General features: G+C 45.1%; 1 protein-coding gene across 4 annotated transcripts in view; it reads right to left on the bottom strand.

Annotated features, from left to right (window-relative positions):
- AUTS2 (activator of transcription and developmental regulator AUTS2) overlaps positions 1–27,471 on the bottom strand; it is a 687,646-nt gene that overhangs the window by 483,463 nt on the left and 176,712 nt on the right. The gene's annotated exons all lie outside the window — the stretch shown is intronic.

Here is a 27,471-nt window from a genome sequence, read left to right as displayed (position 1 = left end):
GCAAAGAGCTCCTCACAAATGACTCTTGTCTCCCTGCTGAATGTTTTTATTCATTGGCCTCAGCAAAGCACATGGGAGAGATGGCCCAAAGGAATGGGACAACATCCCCACATAAGCTGCTGCTAATAAAAGCAGCATTCAAGGGTATTGCCACTTGCTGGTCACATTTTCCAAGGAGAAAGGCAGGGAGAGAGGAGCAGCATTGTGTGTGTGACACACAGCTTCACACCAGTCCTGAAGGGAAATCTGACAATCAGGCTCTTTGTGAAGCACAACATATTTTGGGTATATCCACACACTCGATCCACAGCACATATTGTATTGAACAAACAAATTATACCAGTCAGCTGTGAAGTCCAATATGAAAATTACTGAATTACAGCTCCCATTAAGAAAGAAGTAACGAGTCCTCTTGCACCTTACCCAGCAGAACTGCAGAGCTCAAGCTGAATTAAAAAAGCAGCAAGGTAAATTACTGGAGATGAATTTTCAAGCTAAATTAAAGAAAATTAAACCCTTTTCTGATCTAATTTCCTCCTTTTATCTCTCATTTTTATACACTTATGCACTGATGGATTTGTGCCAGATAAGAAAGATGATCTAGGTCAATGCTTCTCCATCCTTTTTCCACTGAAGGACCAAGATGTTTTGGAGAGGTAAAGTCTGAGTCCATGCTATATTCCACATTCTCTCTCCAGCTGGGAAGAAAAGGCTGCTACTGGAGCACCTATTGTTTCTTTAAACAGAACCACATTGCTTTATTTATATAATAACAACTTTACTGTTATAAATTGGTATGTTTTCATTAGGCACCACTAGCAGGCAAATGCACATAGCAACATTTCTTCAGGAATGTGTCCAACTGCACAGGGGTGAGGGTGTTTACACTCTTTTTCTTTAATTACTTCTTTTGTGGAGCCTCTCTGTTGGCTTAGAAACCCTAGTTTGAACTAGTTTGAACAAAGCTACTCTAGTAGAAAACAGACCAGGAACCAGAAACTCCTTTGTTATAGTCATGCCCAAGTTTCCCCAGCTCTAAGACTTCATTTTACTCCACTTTTATTTAATTGTTTCCTTTGAGCATTAGTGTTTGCTGTGCTCTGAAATGCCCAGACAGCAAAGCCTGATTTTGAGCAGCTGGAGATTCCCATCAGCCTGGCCCAGGTGATTGCCCCAGGACACATCTGGAGAATGGAAAAGCAGAACATGTACACAGGCTCTCAAAGAGATGGATCTGCTATCCCAGTTTTCACTGTCTAAATGGTCTCTGCAAACAGCTGGTGAATCATGACTTTGGCTTGCATTTCGAGCAGAAAGGGAAGCAGCACCTTCAGGAGCCTGTGCTGCTCAGATTGCTGCTCCCCACACCCCATCACACAGGGGGAGTGATGCAGGCACAGGATTGCTGCTCCAGCACAAGCAGCTGGGGCTCCTAAAGAAGATTCAGGGGCCAGCAGAGCAGGAGGAGGCCAGATGAATCAGTTCCATGAGCTCAGCACAGCAAGAACAGGGGGGAGATCTCTCAGATTCCTGCTTGCATTAGCAGAGGAAGTGAACACACACGTCCCCCAGAGCAGGGCACGGGGGTTGGCTTGTGCAGCTCTGCCTCATGTGGAATCTGTGCCACTCACACTGTCTGCTGAGTGCTTTTCCTCTGGGAAAAGAGTAACAGATTCCCTAGAAGATTTGGATGGCTGCCTTGAAATGACTGTGGCTTTGGGCTGAGCCAGGGATGGAAGCACAGGCGTGGGGCTGCAATGACACCTGCTGATCAGGGAGGCTGGCAGAGGACACAGAGTGAAAGCAGCCAGGACCAGAGCTCCCAAAGCAGGTCACACCTCACTGAGTTCCTCTGGAACACGAGGCTATGGGTGCACAAGTACACCAGGGCATGGAGGAAATGCTGCAAGGTAAAAAAAGAGTCAGATCACTGCTTCACAACACAAGGGAGACACAGCAGGGTAGCTACAAACCCCAGCAGCTGCACACACCGTGCCATGGCTTGCAAAAAATCCTCCTCCAGCAAAGAGGGTATCACAAACATTTTGGCAATACTAGGAAAAGAAAATAAAAGCACATATTCTTTTCTTGGTGTGCTCTCATAAAAAATGAGAGTGAAATACTTTCTCCTCTGCTGTCCACATCTCTGGTCACCTCCTCTAGCCCAGCAGAGCAGGAAGGAGGGAACAGGAGGGAACATTCACCATTTGGACATTGGACTGTCACTGGTATCCCCTGCAGACACACTGCAGGTGAACACAACAGCTGCAATCCATCAGACAACGAGCAGAGCCAAATTCAGATCAATACACTGCACTTCTAGCAAGACAGTCTGTATTTATTCCCAACATACATGGGATACTTAAATCTCTTGTGCTTCCTAGGGATGGCTTCTGTTTTTTCCACGTGAAGAAGCCAGGAGGTTTTCTGTGAACCAGGGCCTCTGTAAACAGATAGGGGGACAACAGCTGCTGCTCTGCAGCTTTAAAGGATGCCATCCATAATGACATTACACTGTCCCTTTTACTCAATAAACACCAAATTTAAAAATAAAACAGAACTCTCCTTTGATCTGTGGAAGCTCAGGAGGCTGAGATGGAGGGAGAGGGGAAAGAAGGGAGAAAATGAGCACTTCTGTCAGGCAGTGATCCAGAGCACTTGGCAGGAGGCAATGGATCCCCACAGAATGCATGGGAACCAATGTAACACAGCAGCAAAACCATGAGAGATGGGGAGATAAATATACTTCACATCATTTGATTTTATTTCTTTTAAAGTAAAAGCTAATAATAATAATAAAAAATCATCTACATCCCAAATACAAGACATTTTCAGAAGACTCTCAGTCAGACAATTTGCTCTACTCACACACTCCAGCAAGCAAACATGAAAAGCTTTTCACACATCTGCCATGCCCTGGCCCAAACTGGTTTTGCCTCCCATTGAGCCACCTCCTGCTGCCCTCAGCAAGGATCAAATACTGGGGAGAAGAGAAAGTAAAGGTAACCACTCACACATGAAAACTAACAACAGGAATACTAACACACACAGAAAGCAAACTCCCAGTCCTGGATGGGAACCTGCCTGCTGCAGGCTCTGCTGCTCGTGTTTGCCTTGAAGCTATAAATGCTACAATAAGGTCAGTGTGTACATCACCACCTCTCTGACAATAATTCACTGTACCCACAGCCTTGAAGCTCCTCAGGAGCCCCTCACGGAGCGAGGAGCCAGAGGGAGGCAGGGTTACCTGAGGGACAACTCTTCACCTTCCCTTCAAGCATCTCCCACCTGCAAACGGGGGAAAATGCAAACAGACAACATGAACGGGAAAATAGGTCACACTTGAGTGACTTCAAACTTCAAAAATAGGAAGAGATTCAGCACGGGAGAAAGGAAAGTGACAGGAGAGCACATTACACACTTCTGATGAATCCATTTGATCCTGTGACTGATCAGGCTTTTTCAGTGAGATTGCTTTCTAATTTATGCCTTTAAATGGAAATAAAGACCTTGATCTTAGCATTAAATCTATGCAGATAGATCCTCGAGGCAATACTTCTACAGAAAACACTTCTACAAAGTGCAAAGGCATTAAATTAATAATGCAAACACTGTATGTGTGTCTAGAGTCACTCTTGAGGATTCAGCAGCTGTCAAATCCTCCGGTAACTCCTGCTCTGTCATTTTTGACTTTAGTAGTAATTGGGGATTTCCTTAAAGCCTGCAGGTGCCTGCAGAGGAGTGTTTGGGATGGCTGCAGTGGCAGTGGGAGCTGTCCCCTGGGAGGGGGACAGGGGAGCCAGGCAGGTGTCGGTGCCACATCAGCTCCCCACTCAGGGCCATGGAGTGGCAGTGCCAAGGCTTGCTGGAATCAGGATCACCCTTAGATTAGTTAACAGCTGTATAATTAGCCACGCTAAGCCTGGATGTTTCCCCTTGAAAGCCGGTTTTTACAGTTATAAATAGCAGTGTTAATGATCTCCAGCATCAGTGCTCACACTCTGAGCCCTCCCTCCTCCACCGGCTCTGGTGTCACTCACTCAATGTCACTGAATCCTCCTGACTTTCTTTTAACAGTTATAGAGGTAGATAAAAAAAGAACTGAAAAAGGCAGAAGCCAAAAATAAACCCCAAACTGAAATGGACCAAGAAGGATTTTTTTTTTTTCCTTACATGCATTCAAAACATAGGAAATAAGGGCTGCAACTTGTATTTAAACTGTACTTTAACACATGAACTTAATTACATTTCATGAGAGTGGGAGGAGACAGTACCAACATTTCATAGCCAGGTAAACTGAGACAAAGGAGTGCAATAGTCTGGAGTCACAGAGCAGGATGATGAATGGGACCCAGAATGAAACCTGAGTGCCCAGCACATCACCATGCTATTTACCAAATGGGATAAAACACCAGGGCACTCCAGCACGGAGATGTCTTTCATAAATCTGTCATGCCACACTACATGCTAATGAAGGGATATGAAGAGCATTTTTCCTTATTTTGAAGGTATTCAGCGCAGGAAAATTTCAAGAAATCGAGTTCACGCTCCTTAGATAAATTTGATTTGCCAATCTATGAATGAGGCAGAACCCAGATTTGTCACCTCTGAAATCTGAAGTTTAGACAATGCAATCCTTAAATCCTTTCAATACTGTTAATTTATCACCAGTAATATTATCACCTAACCAAAAGAATCCACCCCTTTCACCAATGATTAAAAATATTTCTTTTTAAACATTTAATCTCAGCAGAGCTTTCTGAAACTCTGCAGTGCGGCAACACAATCTCTGGAAGTGTCCAGAGCACAGATTACAGATGCAGTTACTGTAAAAAATTTATAATACACAGATATTTTCAGCTGTTCCAAATTTTTTTCACCATGGCTAGCACCACATGTCTGAGAGAAAGAGCATCTTTGGAGGTATAATATAAACTGATCATCCAAACAAGGAGATAAGTCTTTACACCAGTAAAATCTGTAAGCAAATCATAAACCCCAGGAAATATGTATTCTGTATTTTATCCATTTGATTGCTTAACAGAATTGTGACGTTCTCATGTATTTTTACAGTGGATACTGATTTTGCTGACTTTGTTTTGATTTCACACATACCCCACCCCAATCTGGAAACATTTTCAGACAGAAAACTGCTCCTGCTGGAGCCTCTTTCAAAAGGTCTCATCACAAGTTCCCACTAGTCCCTTAGCAAAATTTTCCTTATTATTTTGTAGTAAGTGGACATTTCTCAACTGGGTAACTATGACCAGATAGTAAATGATATTTCCAAATGAAAACTGTGGCTCTGGTGAACACTTCTTATGTGAAAGGGAAAACAGAAGGAAAAAAAATAAAAAGGAAACTAAGAAAATAAAAATAAAATAAAAAAAGAAATTGGAGGGGGGAGGGGGGAAGACAATAAATTAGCTTGCTTAATGATCTGAAAGTTCTGGCAGTCCTGAGCAGGATGCAATAACCTCTCCTGCAGTTTCTTCTCTCCTCCCCTCCCAGCTCTCATGATGCCATCCCAGAGCCAAGCAGGGAAATCACAAAGGAAAAGCCATTAGAGAGGCAGCAGGCCATTACACTTAGTTGGTCAAGGGTAATTACCCTAATTAAAACACTGGTAGAGCTTGTAAATAGAAACAAGTGACTTGCCAAAGAGAAATCCCGAACAGCCCCTGTGCTCCCTCTGTGGTGTGCTGGTCAGAGCAGAACCCACTGCCCCAGGTCTGCAGCAGAGCCACCTGCCATGGGGACACTCCTGCAGACACAACAAATGGAAAAATCCCTGTGTTCCCAGGGTGCCTTCCCATGGAAACACTGCAAGAGAAAGTCTGAGAGTGCCCAAGAGCTGAGAGGAAACAATTCCTGCTCCCATTCAGAGAAATTTGCTGCTCTCAGCAGCTTTGGTCCTGTGCAGGGTCAGGAGCTTTGATGATCCCTGTGGGTCCCTTCCAAGCCAGGATATTCTGTGGTTCTGTGATTTGGGTGCTGCCTCCTTTCCCACCCAAGTCATGCCTTTGGTTCTGTTTCAAACATGTGAGTTCCTGGGCAAAACCAACACCATGAAGGAATTTCTGCTGGACTTTTTGAAGTCCCTGTGGTTCACCCCCGTGCTCTGACAGAGCTGGGGTTTCACTCCCAAAGCTGGAGGAGGACTCATGGCTGTGGATTTCCCTCTGCTCTCAATCCCCTCGGTGCTGTGTGCCGTGGAAACACGAGGCATTGCTCCATCTCTGCAAAGCTCACAAATCCCCGGGACAAACCCTGCAGAATGTGGCTGCAGGCGCGCTGGATCCGCTGTTCCTGTGAGAATTGCTGCGTGAATATCTCCCCCTCACACGGAGGAAGGAGGAGCAGAGGGCTCCTTGCCTCGTGGCATCGCTCCAGGCTCTCTCAAAGCCTGCAGTGGTGTTGCTAAAGAGCCAGTGATCCAGGGCTTAAGAGTTCTTGGCAAAAGCCTTGGCTGGATGGTGCTGAGCCAGGGAGGGAGGGAGGGAAGGAGTGCTGCACTGTGCACAGGAGGAGCCAGAGCCCAGCAGCACAGCTCTCTCCTGTGCTTCCCAGGGTGTGATAGCTCTAGGACAGACACCTTTCATCAGGGCAAAAACACATCCCTTTTTCTTTACACAGAGGGACCTTCTGTACTGGGAAAACAAGCATGAGAGATGAGAACTTGTTTGACATCATCACCAGGCCAACAAAAAGAGGCAAATCCGACACTTACAGCACATGGAAGTGAGAGGGAAACGTCTGCTCTTGGTGGCTTTAGCAAGGCTGTGCCACAGGAGAGGGTGGCCACAAAACATGAGGTGTGTGTAAAGCAAAGGGCAACAGGGAATCACAGGGCATCCATCACTGCAGGTGCCCAGAACCAAACCCCCAGAGCTCCACCACTGCAGCGGGGCACAGGGGTCACTGCTGCAGGAAACTCATCCCGAAAAGCTTGGCCAGGGCGGACACGGGGACAAGGAGCAGCGCAGGGATGTAATCTGACAATTACACAAACAAGGCAATGCTTTCATCCCTGTGGGCCAGGCTGGAATAGCTGCTGCCTATTTTTAACATTTTCAAATCAAAGCTGAGGGGGCTGCAAGGCAGTAGGCAGCCCCTGCTCCTGTGCCCAGCCATTGTCCCCAAACAATGAATGGCTCCAAGCCAGCGGCCCCCAGGCTGCAGCAGCATCCTTCTGTGAGGGACCAGGGAACACTGGGATGAGGGCAGTCAGTGTGCTGGGACCAGCAGAGGTAAATATGGTACCTTTATCTAGGGACAATCCCCATGGATGTCTGGGATTTGTGCCTGTGAGGCAGATTCAGATCGCTGAGTTGAGAACTCGCTTCATCGTTCTGTCTCCTGTTTGCCATCACTGCCACTCTTGGGAGAGCAGCCAGGGGTGGTGGGAGAGGAAAACACACAAACAGGGCATTTCCTTATAAGAGGGGAAAATTCAGTTGTCACTCCAAATGGACCAACATTTGCTGGTGTCTGTAACAAATGGACAGTTTGAGCAATGATCTCTCCAAACTACTGAGCAGTTGGTAGGATGAAAAAAGCTCCCAGACCACTTGATGCAGGAGATGCAAACCCTCAAAAGAAATCCATTTCTGCTCAATAAAAGCAGGAGATGGCAGGAGCTGTCCTAAACCACAGCAGCACAGTCTGGCTCACACCTATTGCTGCACAGGGACCATCACAGTCCTACATCAAACCAAGCTGCTGGGCACCAAGGCTGGCCAGCAGCTCCTCCACAGCCAACCTGTAAAAGTGAAATCATGGAAGCACCAGAATTCACTTTAAAAAGTTCAGCTGCACCAGAGCAGCCATTTTCCTACACAATGCTCCATCCCTGCCACGTGAAATCGAATGTTTAAATACACAGGCATATGTAATTCCTTACTTGGATCACACAAGGCATCAGTTACAGAAGAAGGAAATGGCTGATGCAAAAAAACCCAATCCCACAGCACTCACCATCAGAAATAGTGTGATGCAAGCTGGCCTCATCCCATTGATTTTAAGGCAAGCAATTCTCTCTTTTCAGCGAGGTCTGACCTGTGATACTTCACAGGAATGCACTTCCCAAAGTGGATGAGCATTTGCACAATCAATAAAATGCACACATTCAATATCTCCCCAAAAGAGGGTCAATAACTGAAACAGGTATTAAGTTAGAAGTCACTCTTGCAACAACATTGAAAGGATTAAAACATTATTCCCCTTATCCCTGTATTCTTCTCCTTCTCACATCACAGCAACCAACTAACCTTCAGAGACCAAAGCAGAAATAAATAAAGAAGCCAAGACCAAAGATCAACTGAGATTTTGACTTTGCAAATTCACAGTATCGACAGCACTGCCCTTGAGCACAAGCTCAGGAGTTGGGAGGGATGGGTTGATATCCAGGCTCTACAGAAACCCGGTCTGAACCTTCACCCTAAGCTCTGCAGTGAGCAGGAATGAAGGACCCTTATTAAAATGAGAATCTAGCACTTAGGACTGTCAGTAAACAGGAGTTTAGGGCTCTTTTAGTAAATACAAATCCATAATAAAATGCCTGTGACAGCAGGTTAATTCACAATATCCATTTCTTTTGATCATTATTTGTGTTTTCACACAGTTTCTAAAACCAAGACCGATTTTCCTCTAACACCTCAATATTTCCCATTGAAACTGTTGCGAAATGCCACTACACCTTTTTTTTTTTCCCAGAAATAAACCCTAATGAATCAAAATGGGGACCCTTCTGCACACTGTAACACCAAACAAGACTTCAGTGTTTGCCAGCAGGAACAGCACAGTGTCTTAGTTCAGATGCTAAACCTACAAATGGAGCACTTCTAGATTGATACCAACATGTCCCACACCCACAGCGCTGCATTTTATGTTATTAATAAAAGACTATTGATTTGTTATTTTGTTATAAATTAATTGTGTTATTAATAAAATTCATACACACACACAATTCCACCTTAAACATCTTTTGGGTGTTGCAAATTGCTTGTCTCTTTTTTTAGAGCACAACTTCTTTCCGTTTCACACTGATTTGCAGGATATGGAAACCACAGGACATGTCTGAGAGATAAGACAGAACAAACTGTAAACCTAAGAGTATATATCATAAACCCCACTTATCTACTGTTGTAGCCACTGCCTTTTTTCTTCATATTTGTTGCTATTTTCCCATATAATGGAAAGCTAAATACCCTCATTTTCTACTAGGCTTGTATCCTGCCTTGGCATATTTAACCTGACAAAGAAGAAGCATGAGCTGGTCACAAGTGTGTGGAAGAATTAACTGTTTTAAAGCAGGTTTTCAGTGGAGAGCCCTGGCCCATTCATAAATGCAGCTGTAATTATTCTGCTGGAAATGATGCTTTCATTAACATCCATACCTACGTGTGCCAGAGGGGCACACACTGCAGCTCACGCTCTGAAATGACTGGACAGGGTTGTCTCAGGTGTGTCTTGCAGCACAACATACAGAAAACCCAGATTTTCTCATGATTTTCTAAAGATAACATCCATAAAACACAAATACAAACCTTTGTCAAGACAGCCCTTCAGTAATTCTGTTAGAAAGACACATTAAACACTCCTATCAAATGACCACTGTACCAAACCCCCTCATCTTTAACTCATCTAACCCAGCGTGGCCATGGCAAATCACTCACATGCACATTTTAAAGGCATGTTACAAACCCCCAGCATGAAACAGTTCACATTGCATCTTCCAAACTTAATTTTGAGCCACAAGACAAACACTTTCAACATAATTATCACTACCATATGGGCAGCTCTGCTATTGTGCTGGTTCTAATTAGGATTGTATATGTTACACATGTTGAAAGAGTTTGCAAATATGTTTTGTGGTTGACAGTTAAGCTCAGTATTTAAAGTAATGTGAACTTTTGTATGTTTACATTGCATTTGCTGTAACAAATGCATCGTGTGCATAATAAACATACATATGTGCACATATACATGCATACACACTATTTTGTTTTAGCAAAATAAACATAAAACAGGTGTCAGAAATGTCAGAACTCATCACTGGAATAAACATATTCACCAAAAATTAAAATCCAGTGCAGTCCTACTCAGCTATTGGCTTCTACAGACAGGATGCAGAAGTATTTCCACTTTCTTGCTAACACACTTTATTCATACTGGTATTTACGTCTGTAATCTTGGATGTGATACTCAAAATTTGGAATTAACTTCTCCAAGAAGTTATCTGTGTATCTATCTATTGAGATGTAGTTTTTTTGCCGCCAAAAGAATGTTATAAGCAACTCAAAGATATAAAATAAAATTAGAGTTAAAATCTTGGAATGGTACAGCACAAAAGCCACTGGAGCAGAGGCGTAGAAAGGCAACGTATCAACAGCACACAGGTAAAGAACAGAAATCAATCCTTTACAAGTACAAAGCCTGGGGCAATTAATTGAATTCTAAAACCTTATCCAAATATGCCAGGCATGCAGCTGCTGTCTGTGAATTGCAAGCAGGGCTTTGGAACTCTGTTTTCCCAATCATTATTTTATTAGACGTGTGTACCTCTCCCTTTTGATTTGCGAGAGCCTTACAAGATGTAAGAGCAGTACACAGACACATTTAATTGCTAATGATACTGTGCTCTGTTTCAAGTTTCAGCATTAGCATCTCAAGGTAGAAGAGCATTACAACCTTTTCAAAGCTTTAAAACCCACTTTTCACATAAACACATTACAGCCTGAGCTTCCCTTTTGAGTCTTTTGTTTTGCTCTCACCCTTCAGTTCAAAGTCATAAAATAACAAGATATCTCAATATTAGATAACTCCTGACACTGCTTTGAAGCAACAGGACAGCAAAGCACTGGTCTCTATCAGTAACACACAGGCATCTCTGAGCACGACCTGCCTGCTTGCACAGGGGTAAGAAAACCACAATTTTCACTTATTCAAAGAGACTTTTAAAGGCTCAGACCACTTAAAAATGGATGGAATGAGTTGTCTTGATGCTCCTTGTGCAGGGCAGGCTGCAGAGGGCAGGTGTGGGAGCTTCACATCACCTCTGCCCAGACAGATTCCACTGTCCTGCTGCGGGTGGGAGGGAGCACAGGGCAGGGCAGCCCCTGACACACCTGACCCACGGGTGTTCTTTGCTCAGAACTGAGTACCCACAGTGCTTCTAAAGGCACAGAGACTCCATCCAAACCCAGCAGGATGCAGGCACATTGCTGGGAGTCCAGCTAGCAGAGCATGGATGTGCTGCAGGGAAACCACAACACTTCCAGAAGCAGATTTATGTCCTTGACTTAGTAAAATAAAGTACTGATGCACATTTGAATGCCTCAATTTAATCCTACCAGTCGACCTGGAGGACCTGCCTCCACCATTCCAACAGGCTGAAATAAAAAGCTCAGCTTAACACATTAACTGTCAATCTCAGGTTTTCAGCTCACATACCCTATCATATTTAATGCAAGTTATGCTGATTTGGCAGTATAAAATTATTTGCAACCACATTTGACTGATGAGGAGTAATCAAGATAGAGGAGCATGAAGTGCTTCCACGGTAAGACAGGCTGCAGTGTAAGCTTATTCCTTATTAGACACCAGAGAATCAACCAGGAAAGTCTGTAGGAAGCTGTGCTGTGCTGTGCTCCTCATCAGGAAAGGGGAAATGAGGAAGAAAGATAAGAAACAACTCACAACTATTCTTTAGTTGTAGGAGTTACAGGTTTATTAAAGAGAGACCTGCCCTCCACCAGATTTAGGGCAATTCTCTAAATGCATGCAAAACAAGAGAAAAACATTCATTTCCAATCTCTCACCACACTCCACAGAATTAGTTACTCCACTGGAAAAGACACGTAATATCTAACCTTCAGGTTAATCCATATTTATAATGAAGATGTTATAATTAGTGATTTCTACCACTCCCATCCAGCTATACTGAAACATTCCTACACTTCTTAGTCCATTAAAACATAAGCACAGCTGAATAATACATCAGTAAGGCTGGTCACAGGCAAAATAGAGTTTGTCAGTTCTCCTGCTCCTAATCTGCTACAGCAGTGTAACAGCAGCCCAGCCTGTCCTATTTCACACCCAACAGAATTGTAGTTCCCCATTTCAGCTGCTCTGATGGCTGGTGTTTGAGGTGATGACAAGGAGGAGCCACTGCTGCTTTTGTAAGCTTCAGTCATGTACAGTAACACCCAAGGATGATTGGGAAGATGTTTCATAGGATCACATTCCCTCCATAAATTCCCTTGCACTTCAGCAAATCAGTTTTAATAAGGAAAGTCTTCACGAGCTTCAGAGGAGGAGCAGGGGGATCCCAACAACTTCCTGGGCTCTATTTGTTCCCCAGGACTTTCCTTCTCTAAGAAGGACTTCTGTTTCTCTAAGAAAGGTTTCTATCCCTCTAATCAGAAGTTTTGACAAATTAAGTGTTGACTGAAATTTTACTGGATGTGGGAGAAGGATGCATCACTCACTCTGAGTCAGTTACAACCAAATCAGAGCAGCCAACAGAAAAGGGGAGAGAGGCAGTGACAGTTCTGCTTTTTCCTTACAGATTTTCTATTTTCAAATAGAACCACTGATGGTGTGGGTTGGAAGTGACCTTACAGATAATTTAGTTCCAGCCCCCCTGTCATGAGCAGGGACAGCTTCCACCAGACCAAGTCACACCATCAGTCTCTTGTCCCTCTGCAGAACACGCTGTCACTTCAGTCCTGCCACCAGACCTGTGGGAAGGCTCCGAGTGTTTTCAGACTCTCACTGTGTGGAGTCAAACAGCTGCTCTGTGCAAGCAAAGCCAGTAAACGCCACTTTGGTGAGATAAAAGAATAAACCTTGGAACTCTGGTTGGAACTCTGATTCCCTGACAGCTGATCCCGTGGCTGCCTTTGTTATCTGCCTTTTCTTCTGCTTGCTCAAGTGGCAGGAGGAAGCCAGCCGTGACCAGTAATGTCTGATCAAGACTAGAATCTGCTCCTTGTTAACTACAAAACCGGAATACACCCCAAACCTTTCCCCCTAAACAAGCATTCTTTGCCAATAAATCACAGAATCCCAGCATGGTTTGTGTGGAAGGGACCTTAAATCCCATCCCATCCCACCCCTGCCATGGCAGGGACACCTTCCCCTGTCCCAGGTGCTCCAAACCCCGTCCAGCCTGGCCTTGGGCACTGCCAGGGATCCAGGCACAGCTCCCCACCCTCCCAGAGAACAATTCCTTCCTAATATGTAGTGTAAATTCCTTCTCTTTTACTTTAAAACAATTCTCCCTTGTCCTATCGTTACTGGCTCATGTAAAAAAAAAATTTAAAAAAATTTAAAAAAAATCCCTCTTTTTAATAAAATCCTTTTAGGCACTAGAAGAGGCTCTGAGGTCTCCGTGGAGCCTTCTCTTCTCGAGCTGAACACCCAGAGCAGAGGAATCAAGCAGGGAAGGGGAGCAGGGAAGGAGGCCGCAGTTCCCCGGCGCGGCCCGCAGGGGGAGCCCCAGCGCCGCCCAGCCCGGCCCGCCCGGGCCCCACCGCCCCCCGGCCCTGAGGGGAACCCGCAGCGCCGGGAGCGGCACGGAGAGGGGAGAGCGGGGAAATCCTGCCCACAGGGTGTCCCGAGGAGAGACCCTGCCCACAGGGTGTCCCGAGGGGAAATCCTGAGGGGAAATCCTGCCCACAGGGTGCCCCGAGGGGAGATCCTGCCCTCAGGGTGCCCCGAGGGGAAATCCTGCCCACAGGGTGTCCCCAGGGGAAATCCTGCCCACAGGGTGCCCCGAGGAGAGACCCTGCCCACAGGGTGTCCCCAGGGGAAATCCTGAGGGGAAATCCTGCCCACAGGGTGTCCCCAGGGGAAATCCTGCCCACAGGGTGCCCCGAGGAGAGATCCTGCCCACAGGGTGTCCCGAGGGGAAAATCCTGCCCACAGGGTGCCCCGAGGGGAAATCCTGAGGGGAAATCCTGCCCACAGGGTGTCCGCAGGGGAGATCCTGCCCACAGGGTGTCCCGAGGAGAGATCCTGAGGGGAAATCCTGCCCACAGGGTGCCCCGAACAGCTGGGGCTGCCCCTGGGTCCCTGGCAGTGCCCTAGGCCGGGCTGGATGGGGAAAACTTGGGATAGTGAAAGGTGTCCCTGCTCATGGGACTGGGTGGGATTTAAAGTGCCTTCCAACCCAAACCCTTCTGGGATTCTGCCATTCTGTGCATGGTTTATTTTTGGTAAATAAGGAGAGCAGGAAAGAGGCACAGGTTACACAGAGGAGCCATCAAAATGGTGAAAGGTCTGGAGGGGCCACACAGGGAGCAACCGAGGGCGCTTGAGCTGTTTGACCTGGAGGAGACTGAGGGAGGTGAGACCTCGCTGGGGTCTGCAGCTCCTCATGTTCCTCCTCCTGAGGAACAGCTCCTGTCTCTGCTCTGTGGGACAGGGACAGACCCAGGGGAAGGCTGGAGCTGGGTCAGGGAGGGTTAGGTTGGATTTTGTAAAGGTTCTTTCCCCAGAGGTGCTGGCACTGCCCAGGGAATGGTCCCAGAGGCTGCCAGAGCTGCAGGAGCTGCCAGGGATGTTCAGGGTGGGATTGTTGGGGTGTCTGTGCAGGCTGGGAGTGGGACTCGGTGATTCCTGCAGCTCCCTTCCAGCTGAGGATATTTCGTGAGCAGGAAAGCCAAAGGATGGGGGAGAAGTGTTTTCCCTGCCTTACGGACTCCTTTCAACTACAGAAGTCACTACAGAGTGTTGAGATCAGCTGGAGGTGGAGAAAACTGACTGCAACTCATTGTGCTCAGTTAGTGCCAGGGCCCCAAGTGCCCCAGCACAGCTCCTGGTGGAAACACATCCTCCTCCCTGCTCTGCAAGAGTTACAAAGTCTTGCCTAAAAAATAAAAATTAAATTCTTTCAATCACAGAAATAAAGGGCTGGTTTATGTATTTTAATAATATATAAATACCTACATTATCTACATCCTATTTATTTGCTTTTTACCTCTTTCTGGCCTAAACCCATCCCTTTTAGCACAAAACTTCAATCACGACATTAAAAAATAAGAGGGAAGTCAAAGTAGTGCTTAAAACTGAATATCCAAATCACTGAAGTAAGTCAAACATTAAAAATATTGTAAATATCAGAAAAAAAATCAGAATTGTGTAGTGTATTGAATGGAAATGTCAAAGGGAGCTCCCACTCCCAACATGGCAAACCCAAACTCTCATCTGCTATCAGCAAAATCTTCCCAACTACTTTAACAACCACTCCTTCCTAAAAAGCCTTTCTGGATAGAAAATGAAAAAAGGTTCCTCATTTCGCCTAACAGGCTGCAAAAGTCCCAGTTCAAGGGTGAAAGGAAGGACAGGGAGAAAATTGCCTTTCCCCTCCAAGTCCAACATCTGAAATGTGTTCAAAAGAGCTTTTTGCTGCAGCTCCTGGCGCTGCCAGGGCCACGAGAGCCCCTGCAGGGGTGTCTGTCCCTGCACAGCTCCACAGGAACACCACAGGAACCCCAGAGCTCCTTCCAGTGCCCCTTCTCCCACATCCTCACCATCCTCCAGCCACGGCACCGGGCACGGAGCTGAAGGACAGCTGTGAGAAAAATCCATGGATCTCCTGTTCTCTTTGTTTCAGGAGAACCTTTTCGTTTCGTTGTGCTTGGCTCCGAGTCGCTGGTTTTATCTTGCAGTTCACACTTAAGGAAACCCAGCCAGGCCTGCCAAATACTACAAGGTTTTCTGTCAAAACTTGGACAAGCTGAAAAGTTTTACATTCTTTTAACCGTAAACCTTAAAGCAACTCAGACTTTTATTTTACTCGCAGCTCAGGTTTGAGTGTTCCATGACATTTGGCCAACCTGGCTTGAGTTTTCTGTTTGAGGTTTCATTACAAACTCCTAATTCCAGAACAGAGTAATTAATACTTTCATTAATAGTATCTGTAGTAAAAGATTATAGGACTTGGAAGAATGACTCTGAGTGCAATTTGCTGCCCAGCAGACTACATGCAGTCCAAAAAGAGATCAGTCCTCTAATTCAACTTCCAAAGCTGTGTGCTAACAAAAAGCAAAGGCCTTTGGAGATGCAGCTGTAGGACCATTCCCTCAGCTGGCCTCAGCAGTGCTTGTTCTCCGTGTTACAGCAACAGCCCCAGAGCAGACCCCAAGGAGCTGCAAGGGATGGCAGTTTCTGTTCCCAGTGTGACACAACAGTTTGGGTTGGAGGGGACCTCGGGGTGACCTCATCCAAGCCTCACTCCAAGCAAGGCTTATTCAGGAGACATCTGGCTGCTCAGGGGAGAGGTGGATGGTCCAAGGATGCAGATCCCACAGCCCCTGGAACGAAGGGACCTGCCTGCCTCCTTGGCAGATCTGAGCAGAGCACTGCTGGGTTCTGACCTCCTCCAGCTTTGTGTCACCCGTGCTCCTCAACATTCCTCTGCTGGCACTGCACCTGAGAGTCAGCATGGAACCACAGTGGGGGGACAGACCACACCCAGTACAGATGCCAAATCTGGAATTGCTGCTGTCCATTTCCCTTATTTTCTAGTCTGCCCCAAAATACCATGATGCTTTAGAGCCTGAAGATTAAATATGAGCAGTAAGCAGTGGCACCCTGCAGGCTGGGCAGCACAGAGTGCAGCAACACTTCCAAAGGAGGAGCTGCCAACGCTCTGCCAGGTGGGCTTGGACTGTGGCAGCCGCTCAGCTGGGTGTCCATGGGACTGGTAGCGTGAGGAATTGTTACACAGGCTTGTTATGAAGCTCAAATATTTTCATTAACATCAACGAGCAGAAGTTAGGTTAATAATCTGAACACTGACAGATGTTCAACAAACACTTGGCATTGCTGCAGCCAGAACAAGAAAGAATTCAGTGTTATCTTGGAACAGCCTGCACAACAACACAACGTGAAGCAGCAAAGCTCTGGGACCAACACATGGATACACAGAAGAGCCAGGCTCTCTCCTAGCACAGGCACAAGAGGCACCAGGACACAACCCAGCCCTGTGTGCAGACCTGGAAATTTTACAAATTGTAGAAAAAGAGATTTTAATTCCAATGCAAGTAAACAGCACGACAGTGGGGGCAAGGGGCAGGCTGCAGGAAAGGAAAGCCTCCACTGCTTTTCATTAAATTAAGACATCTCCTGAGTTTTGTCTTAAATTCAAGTTGTGTTCAAGTTCAGTCCAAGGCAAGTTCTACACAACAAAGGGCTCTTACTCCCCTCACAATGTCATTATTGTATAGAGACCCAGGATTAGTAAAAATGATGAATTTGGGGGGAACAGTGACATGAATGCATTCTGGTCAAAAATAGCTAAAACCCACTAAACTCTCATTCAACAGTGAACAGCAAATCTCAGGGAACACCACGTGTGAGAAGCTCCATCAGGATCAGGGAACTGGGTATGGCTGGCACTGACCTCGTTACTGATGGTTCCTGGATGGTTTGGAGCACCTGTGTTGGAAAGCTTCAGATGAATACCCTGGTTTGGGGTTTTTTAATGTGTTAACACTATTCACAAGTGTAAGGGAAATAGTAGGATCTAAAGTTTGTAAATGAGCTACAATCTTGGAGGAGCTAAAGATTAGATCGACCTGTGTTGCATCACTTTACAAGTTAAATATTTTTCTTAAAGTGCTAATCCAATCCAAACAAGGGGTTGATTCTAAATTAAACAAACTCCACTTTTATTGGTATTAACAAAAATATGCAATGCTAATTTCAGCAGGCAAGCACTAACAAGAGCAGCTATGCAGGCTGTGCTTTCTCCAGGGCAAAGAAGGAAGGACATTAACTTCAATTTCCTTTTTTCCAAGCAAAATGCATTACATTACAAAATCCACTGTGAGGTTTATTAAAAAAAAAACCCTGAAACAAACAACAAAACAAAACCCCAAATTTCCTACACACCCATGTTTTTAAAGAGTCTTTTAAAAAACCCACTTTCATTGCATCTCCACTTCTGATTCAATTTGCTGTCAAAGGTCATGAGCTAAAATATACAGTTTACACTAAAAGCAGGAAGCAGGGTAAGTAATTGAATAACATCAGGAAATGGAAGAATACTGCCATTTTCCTAATGGATATAGTACAAGGTTTACTCTCTCCAAATTTAATTCTAGGAGCTCCTGTAGTAAAGGCTTTATTTTTCTTCAGCTTGAATTTTAGCCTACAAGGTTTAAAGCAAAATCCTCCTGCAATCAAAAGAACAAAATACCACAGCAGCTTTATTTTCTAACAGACAAAGATGATCATTTCTGCAGGAAAGAGAAACCCCCTATCAACTGTCTGAAAACAGAACTGGCATAGCAGGTTGGCTGCTTAATATACATGGGCTGGAAATAATTCTGCTAAATCAGAGTTCTGAATTATTCATTAAAAACAGATTTTCATGATTTAAATTAGAAAGACTTAAAATTACAAGCCTTGCATTGCTATTGATAGGTAAGATATCTTTTCCCCTAAGCGATGTTATAGTCTCATACAGCTCCACTCCTGGAAATGCTTTATGATCACCCTAAGATATCTCCTGACACTCACTCCTTCTGGAAACAACACACCCTCTGGTACGTGCTTTAGATCAGTAAGAGCCCAGCAGTATTGATTATATAAAATCATTATTATAAAATATATCATTATGATAATGAAGAAAGGTTGAAGGGATTGTTTTCAGCATTTATTGCATATTAAAGCACAGGTTCATTTAATACACTGGAAGCACAAGCCTTAGTACTGCAAATAAACTCTTTCCATCATGGAAAACACTGCACTTCTTACAGGAAGCATCAGACCACAAATGTGACTTCAGATCTTTCCAAAGCATTTTGTAACGATTCACAAGGCAGCCTCCCTCCCTGTACTGTTACTGATTTATAAAGACAATGCCATTAATAAGCTGAAGGCTTGCACTGCTGCCTGGGAGCTGCTCTCCAGTCATTCCACACAAATCCAGGCAGCTGCCATGGCTCCAGCACTTTGCATTAGAAATTATTAATATTCCTTCATCACACAGGTACAACCTTTCATCTGGAGATCACCAAACTCTGCACAAATTCTCCAATTAAACCTCTCTGCCTTGATTAGGAGTTGGTAGACGAGTTTCTCCTGATTGAAGAGCATTTCCATGCAGGATGCAGAGGGGCTGTGGGGCTGCAGAGCCCAGCTCCAGCCCAGCACCGCGGCCGTGCCCTCGTGCCAGGGGTCACACCTGGACACCGAGCACGTGGCAGCTCCATGCACACCCTGCTTGAGGCTTTTCTACACTCCAAGAGAGTTTTTTGGAAATCCTCAGCCTGAGCTACAGCTCAAATGTTAATGGCAACAGCACCTGAACTGAATTGAGAAAGTGCAGCTCGGGTTGGGCCAGGGTCCAGAGCAGGACCAGTGGAGCAGCTGGGATAACCCAGCATCCAAAGGACTCCTTAGGAACAGCTTCTGTGTGCTAAGGCACAATCCCTGCTTCTGCAATCTTTTACTTTGGCACAGGAGATACAGAAACTCACTCCTTTTCCAGCAGGATCAGTCCTCAGCACATCATTCTGTATCATCAGGAGAAGTGAAGACAACCAGTATCAAATCTTGCACACTGAGAGCATCATGCCACCCAAATATAGCTTTTATTTGACAACACCACACTAAGTCATCAGTATCCTGTCATTTCCTTCTTCAGAACCAAAGCACAGAGCATTTGTCTGGATATTAATTTATTTTCTTAAACATAGGAGCTATTTTCCTTCACCTAGCAAGCCCTATTGAGCAGGTTATATAATTAACATCAAAGCAATTTGAATGCTGCTTGACTTGCTAAAAGCTGGTAAACAAGCAGGAAGCAATAAGGTGCTTTACAAGAAAAGAACATGTGTTGGGGGGAGGGGAGACAAGAAAACATTAAACAGATTAATTAGTGATTTTAACAGAATTTACATTTTTCTTAACCCTCTGCATGCTTTGGGCACTTAATTTTTCTTTCATTTATAAAAGCAGGAGAATTTTTTGTTCAACTAGATCAGAGAAAAAGTGTTAAGAAGGAAATTATGAGAACGGCTGGCAAAAATAAAAGTACCATGGAGAAACTTCATGTGCTGTTTCCAATGGCTAGGATGAAATCTACTTACTTTATGATTGAAATATTTTTTTATTAGCATATTTAGAAAATATAACATATTAAGAAAATTGCAGCATATTAAGAAAATGGCCAGAGCCAGCCAGGCTGAATTCAGGGAAAGCTAAAAAACTCCACCATGGCCCCCAAAGCACTGCAAACCATGAAAGCAAATTGTGTGAGCTCCATCCTGGAATTCCACAGGGATTTATTTACTGCACGCTGCCATTGCCCTGCCCTCAGCTCCCCACTTGTGACAAAGTGTTCAGAGCCAGGACAGTCACAGCCTCGCTCCCTTGGGAAGGGAACAATTCCTCTCAGTTTATCTCTCAGTTCCTCTCCTTTTTAAATTAAAAATGGTCACTTTATTATGCTTTCTTATAATACTTAAGCTAGCATTTAATTTATCTCCAGGCAGACTCAGTCAAAATTAATTTTTTGTTTAATTCCTTACTGGTAACACGCATGGAAACTTTTAAGACAGCAATTGATTGCATTGAACATTTAAAATATGGTTCACTTCCTGGCACATTTAACAATCATTTAAGTTTTCAATTAAAGTAGGGTGCCAACATTAAAAGAAAAAAGATAATCCTGAGAGGCAATAGCTGCCCTGTGCACAAGAAATTTTTTATTTTTCTTTAACTAAAATTCTCAAGATATCTAATTGATTAATAAAATTAGGTTAGCCCAAAAGTGACTGTTTGTAATCTCCTTTTTTTAGCTGGAATTTGCTGGGAGTTTGTGTCACACAGGGTGGGTGGTGCACAGCCCCCTGGAAGGCATTACCTGGCCAGGTGACAGCGTGGTGACATCTCTGCAGCTCTGTCTTAGAGCAAACTGCAGCCAAAACACAAAGTGAGATGCAGCAGGGCAGAGCAGAGAGAGTGGCAATATTTGCATTAGAAATAAAAACACGCCAACATTGCTCATTTTCTTGCAAGCCTGATCACACTCAACACAACCACAACGGCAAAGAAACCCTTCCTGTGCCACAGCCCAGGGGGGATCAGCTCACACCATCAGCTCCAGAGCCATGGGGGAGATCTCAATATCCCACTGCTTATTGCCACGTCCAGATGTGACCTGAGCTCCTCCACGCCCTCCTTGGCTGTACCAGCTCCTCCAGCCACAAGTGTCACCCCAAACACAGTCACCATGTGGGGTTCCAATGGTCATTCTGAGTCCTGCTTAATCCACACTGCCCAGCAGCTGATATTTCATCCAGAGTGGCCAAATGTCAGCCTCTAACCAGGTTTTGAGCTCATATTGTTCTCTGTATGCACCTGGGCACTCTGTGCCTGCACTGCTGCTGAAGCTGCTCAGGCACAGCAGGCTCTGAGCTGGGCAGTGCACACAGACAGCATCAAACCAAATCAACACCAAAAACACTGGGTCTGAGGCTGAGCTACAGGCATTTGCTACTGCAGCATCAATTAACAATATCTGAGTAGAGTTCCTCTTACCTCTGGGCACTTCCACTCATCCACAGGACAGGGGAATGGCAAAAACAAGGCCCTTTTCTCCCACCCTCATCAGCCCTGCGAGGGAATCTCTCCATGGAGAAGCCATTTTGAGTCCCTGGGACTTCCCAAAATGTATTTTTAAGCCTTCTAGCAGGGATAACATCCTTAGTAATCAATTTGACTCATGATTACTATTTCAAACACAGGCTCATACCCAGACGAAAAAAGCACACTTACATGGCAATATATACAGAACAATAACATTGCCAGATGGTATAATACTGAGCAGAATTAATTTCACACATGATGTTTTCAAGGTGTTAAAATATGTCACAGCTTCTGCTAATAAAACATCTTCCTCTTCTCTCCTCCTTTTAAGAAAACGCTGCGTTCCCACCAGCCTGTATTTTACATTATATGTGTTTCCATCCTGATAAGGGCAGCTGATTGCTTGCAAATCTAATTACAGTCAAATGAAAGTCTTTCAGAACCATCATTAGCAATTAGGACCTGCTGGATTTGCAGTGTATCATTTAGAGAGGTATAATTCAATAGCTTATTGAAAAATTGCAGGTGAAACTGGTGATTATGAGGGGGGACGCCCGTGGCACGTCACTGCGGGCGAGCATCGCGTGGAGCAGCAGCTCCCAGAGCACTGATCAGGGACTGCAGGGGTTTGTTCTGGCCCAGCACAGCCCTGCCCCAGCCCAGAGCAGCATCCCAGGAGCAGCCCTGCACTCCCCAAGCCTGGCTTTGTGTGTGCTCTCCTGGAATCCAGAGCTCGGGGAAGCCATGGGGGATGTGCAGCACGGAACAACAGGCACGCAAAGCCACACACGTCATTTTTCAGTCCTTTCTGCAGAGAACAACAATCTTTTCTGTGCCCATTGAGCTCAATTATATATATTATCAGGGCCCAGAAGCTGCTTGGATGCTTTTGAGCAGCTGGGTGCCTTCACAGATGACGCACTGGATATGGTGACTGGGGGTTAAGTGCAGCTGGAGATTTCTGTGGCCTCTGATCACAGGCAAACAGCAGTCGAGAATCACAAAATGCTTGTAATTCAAGCACTGTTTGTCACCCACGGCGGTTTCCAAACGGGAAACGAGACGAGGACTGAATGGCAGCCCAGCTTTCAGCACATGCTCCCACACAGACAGGAATCCACACACTGTGCATGTGTGAAAATAAAGTGTGGGTCCCTGCCAAGGGTGAAATTACCAACGGGCCAGCACAGGCACTCAGCATTTCCAGGGCACATGGTGGAGTGGATAAACTGAGCTGGACATTAGCAGAGGCAGAGCGTGTTCCCTCACAAAACCTGCCCCCTCTCTCTAAGCATCCCCCTCTATTTGCACACCATGTGTAACATTTACCCCTCAAAAGCCCCACACAGCCCAGCCTGCAGCTCTGCCCCCCTTCCCCACACATCCCTTTCCCCTTTTCTGTCCTACAAAGGGTTCTGTAAGTGTGGCTGCACCAGCACTTTGAATCTGAAAAAATCCCTAAACCAAGCAACTTCTCCCTTTACATATGGAATGGGAATATTATCTCCCTTTCCATCAATGTGTGGCCATATCCCTGCTGATCCGATCCTGGCTGGTACCACTCCCAGGGCAGGTGACTTTGTCCCATGTTCTACCACTCAGTTGTGATGTTTCCCGTCACTTCATACAAAGCCAGACCTCCAGCACTGCAAAACCAGCCCAAAAATCCCACACGCAGCTTCCAATCCCCTGTGCTGCCCTGCACGAGGTAGTTTCACAGCCTGGCTTCTTTCCTGATCTTCAGAAGTTTTACAGTCACTGAAATCCACTGGCTGCCAGTAAAGGAATCCCAAATCCCAGCAGCTGTGTTCAAGGAGGTTCAAGCCTTTATCACTCACTCCAGGTGATGCATGCTGTAGGCAGCATTTCCAAGGTGTCTGACCTCACACTGCACAAATATATCCCCATTTCTTCCCTTGCACAGAGCTGTAGTCAGGAGTCCAAGAAATGGAGCAGCTCTCTGTGGCTGTGTTCTGTACTTGGAGCTGCTACAGCACTCCCCGAGCCCACCCACAATTTCATTTTCAATTAGCAGCTCTTAGAAAAGTAGTAATGAAAGCAGTCGCTAAAGAGCACTCAGATGTCATTGAGAGCCTGCAAACCCAAACTGTAAATAGCACATTGTAAATGGCTTGTCAGCACAGTCAGCTGTCCCCGGGATCACAGTGACAATCCAGCCCATCTGCTGCGCTCCCAGCCCAGGGAGCTGCCAGAAGCTCCTCCAGAGCCTGCTCCAGCTCCCCTGGCTGCAGGACAGCCCAGCCCCACAGGGAATGCACCCTCTGCAGCGCAGCTTTGCTGCACTGGGGCACACGGGCACCTCTGCAGCGGGGGATGAGTGTGCTGGCACTGAATCAACACATGCAAACACATGGGGCTCTCGAGTGATGGTGGCTGCCCACATCTGCCACCCAAGCTGAAATTTAGAATGCACAGATCCAGGGTGAGACTGCCAGGGTGCACTTAATTCTGAGAAGGAACAGCTTCAACACTCCCCTCCCTCCCCTTTAATTGATTCATGCAATGGACTACGAGGGGAAGACAATGGTTTATAGCACTTGTAGCTGGGGACTGCCAGAGTCAGAAGTGTATCTTCTTCTGCTGCTCTTCCCATTTTTCCTTTATCTCATTACAATTTACCTCCTAATCCATTTCTCCATCATGAGTTTTCTTCCCTCTATTTATCATCTGCCTCCTATTTATTACCATTTGTCTCCTTCCCTGCACTCCTGCAGTATCTGGGGTTGGGGTTTGATATTCTGGAAGCATTTCTGGGCTCGGGTGGTGAAGGCAGAGCCCAGCAGCCACACACCTCATGCACACCTCAGCCAGCCAAGGCACCCCGTGCCCAGCACACACTCTGCTGGTTTAGAAGCACATCCAGAGATGATTCTCTTCTGCATGAGGATGCAAGAACCTCCCAGCAGATGAAGAACAGTGAAGGAAATGGTGGAGGTAGCAAAAGTCAGTGTCTTCTGCTCTTTCCAAATCACACACCCACTGAACAAAGAGAAATGATCCCTTCCCTCATTATCAAAATACTCTCAACCCTCCTTCTGCCCTGAAAGCTCATTGTTTCCTGGGATGTGCTCAGACCTCGAGGAATAAAATCTCATTAAAACCCATTTAAAAATGTTTGCCACCCTTTTACTAGTTTAAAAATGTTCACTTTAAGATTTCCAAATGATTTTTACAGAAAGCATATAAAAACATGCCATCACCAATTAACGTAAAGGAAATTAAATTTAAAACGCTGGAGAAATATTCTGATGAGTCTTATGTTTGCTTAACGCCAACTAAAATTTCCTCGAGGCATTTAATAAGTACATTTATAAAAGCTCACAAAGCAGAGTTCAAAAGTCTTCTCGCTAGTAAAATATGAGCCTTAATTAACCTACAGTTTCACATTTTCTGGATTTCAATAAACCTGTAGGCATTTCAGCAGAGCTGGATAAATACCTGCATGAATACTGCAAGGATTTTCTCTGAAAACTAATTAGCAATGCTTTCAATAGCTGACTTCAACTAAATCTGTTTGACAAGGGAACTTCATACCCTAAATCCTGCAGTGAGAGTTACTTCCAGCAGATAAGAGATTTCACAGGGAAGCATATCCAGCAGGACTGTCAGCCACTGGTAAAACCACAAACGAGATCTGCAGGTATAAAACATTTCCCAGCGAGGACAGAGTGCAGCCAAGGTCTTGGGGGAGCACAGGAATGCAAGTGACAGCTCTGAGACTGCATCCTGCAATCCAGTTCCAGTAATCACAGGTGACAATTCCCCGTTCCCCCAGGGACAGGAGAGGCAGGATAAATTGTTTATGTATCAAATAATAAATAAATTAAGCCTTAATGTAGCAAGGACACTGTATGCATACAGAAGCCTCCTGAACTTTCAGTGGCTCCAGACACTCCTGTTGTGTCACACACACACCACAGTGGCCCCAGTTCTTGGCTCACTGCTGTCTGAGAAGCAAATCTGCAAATCTGCTTCCCCTCCAGGAGCCCAGGGATTCAGTGGGATGGACCTGGGTGGGGAGAGCAACCCAAGGTGTGCAGCCAAGAGTCACTTGAGGAGGAAAAGTGTAACATGATCATAAAAAAAAAAACATGCTCAGAACTTATCAATCTCCTCCTTCTTTCGTGCTCTTCACCATTTGTCTTGAAAGAGGTCAGAAAATGCTTGCCCAAAACTCTTTCTATAGGTGGTGAGCAAGTCTTTCCAAAGAACTTTGCAGTCTTTTCCATGACACCTTTTTTCCATGTTAAGTGCCAAAGCTGTATGGGTTTGTTGGCACCTACACTGTTCATAAGACTCAAATATTCTTATCTGAGGAGCTCTACTCCCACCAAATGTTTGGTATCACAAATATCACATTCATATTGAGCAAATACTTTATTTCCTCTCAGTCTTACGCCTTAGGAATTAGGCAGAGTACTCGGATTTATCAGCTCAAAGGAAAAGCATTTTCCATGACATTTGTCAACTCAATACCTTCCAAGCCAATGCATATTCATTCCCAAAAACACAGTCTCACAAATAATCTCCATCAGCAGGGAGGCCAATTTCCTTCACAGATGAAATTCTGGGCAGGAAGGTTGCACCTGACATTGGGGCTCACAGTGCACACAGTCAGTTCTGCTGCCCAAAGCAGACACATCTGACACACCAAAACTCAACAGAGACCACAGGAAACAGTCACAGCAATATCTACTGATCATGGAATAATTGCATCAACTATCCCAAAGAGTTTTCCCCACGTTCCTTTGAAATACCAAGGAAAATTAAATCAGAAGAAACACCTTTAACAGTGTGGAACAGGCATTTTACGATTTCTTTTCTCTGCTAAAGTACTGTATAATTTCTTACTATATTCCTATATACAGCTTAACATACAGGCTTCAAAATCATCATGAAAACCTATTTCTTCCCAGCTTCTCTAACTCTGCATATCAAAATTGAATACAACTCAGCATACTTGTCATCCTCAATGTTCCTTCCATCTCCCTTAACTCACAAAATGAGAAGCAGTGAATTCTCACTATTTGCTACAAGTTTCTCTGCAAAGCAAGGTTTGGTTTACACTAAACAAGAATGAAAACTGATTCCATGAATATCAACCATCTCCATTAAACGTTTAAATTTTGCTTCAAGAGTCACTAATATCACTCAAATACAGGCAAAACTGACCTAGTCACTACTACTATGTACTATTATCAGCATCACAGAAATCACACTTGTCTTTAAAAAACACCACAAACACAACACTGCACAGTCATGAAGACAAATCCAATGTTTTCAGCCTCAAGCTTTGCAATCCTGGATGTTGCCTGCTCACTTCCACCACTGTTGGGAAGTTCTTGCTTAGGGCAGGTGATCAGTAACCCAGGGGAGCAGGCACCAGCACCACTGACACCTCACAAATGAGCTCCTCACACTCTCATCAGTCTTAGAGCTTTGATTTGATTAACAGCTGCCCTTCTCACAACTGCCTCACCTCACCCTGGATGTTCAGAGGACTCTTCTGTGTACAAAGCCTGATGACAAGAAGGTCTTTATATGTCCTTTATAGGACAAAGCTGGCCTCACAATCACAGACAGACCCCATTTGTTTGCCCTGACAGTCTCACAGCTGGGCTGTGGAAAGCTCTTCCCACCTTTAAACATTTATTAATCACCACTTTCTCTCCCTCTCAATCCACCTCTGCCATTGGTAGGACACTGTACCACATCGTGTCCAACAACAAAACAAACACAAAAGCATTAAAATAATAAAATAAACGAGCCCAGAAAATGAGAAATTGGCTTCTACATACCATGAGCCAACGGGCAGAGCCCTCCCTCCCCGCAGCAGGAAAC

This window comes from Poecile atricapillus, chromosome 21, assembly GCF_030490865.1.
Source record: "Poecile atricapillus isolate bPoeAtr1 chromosome 21, bPoeAtr1.hap1, whole genome shotgun sequence".
NCBI lineage: Eukaryota > Metazoa > Chordata > Aves > Passeriformes > Paridae > Poecile > Poecile atricapillus.
The sequence above is the reverse complement of the archived record's forward strand: the minus strand, read 5'-3'. Positions and strand labels throughout refer to the sequence as shown.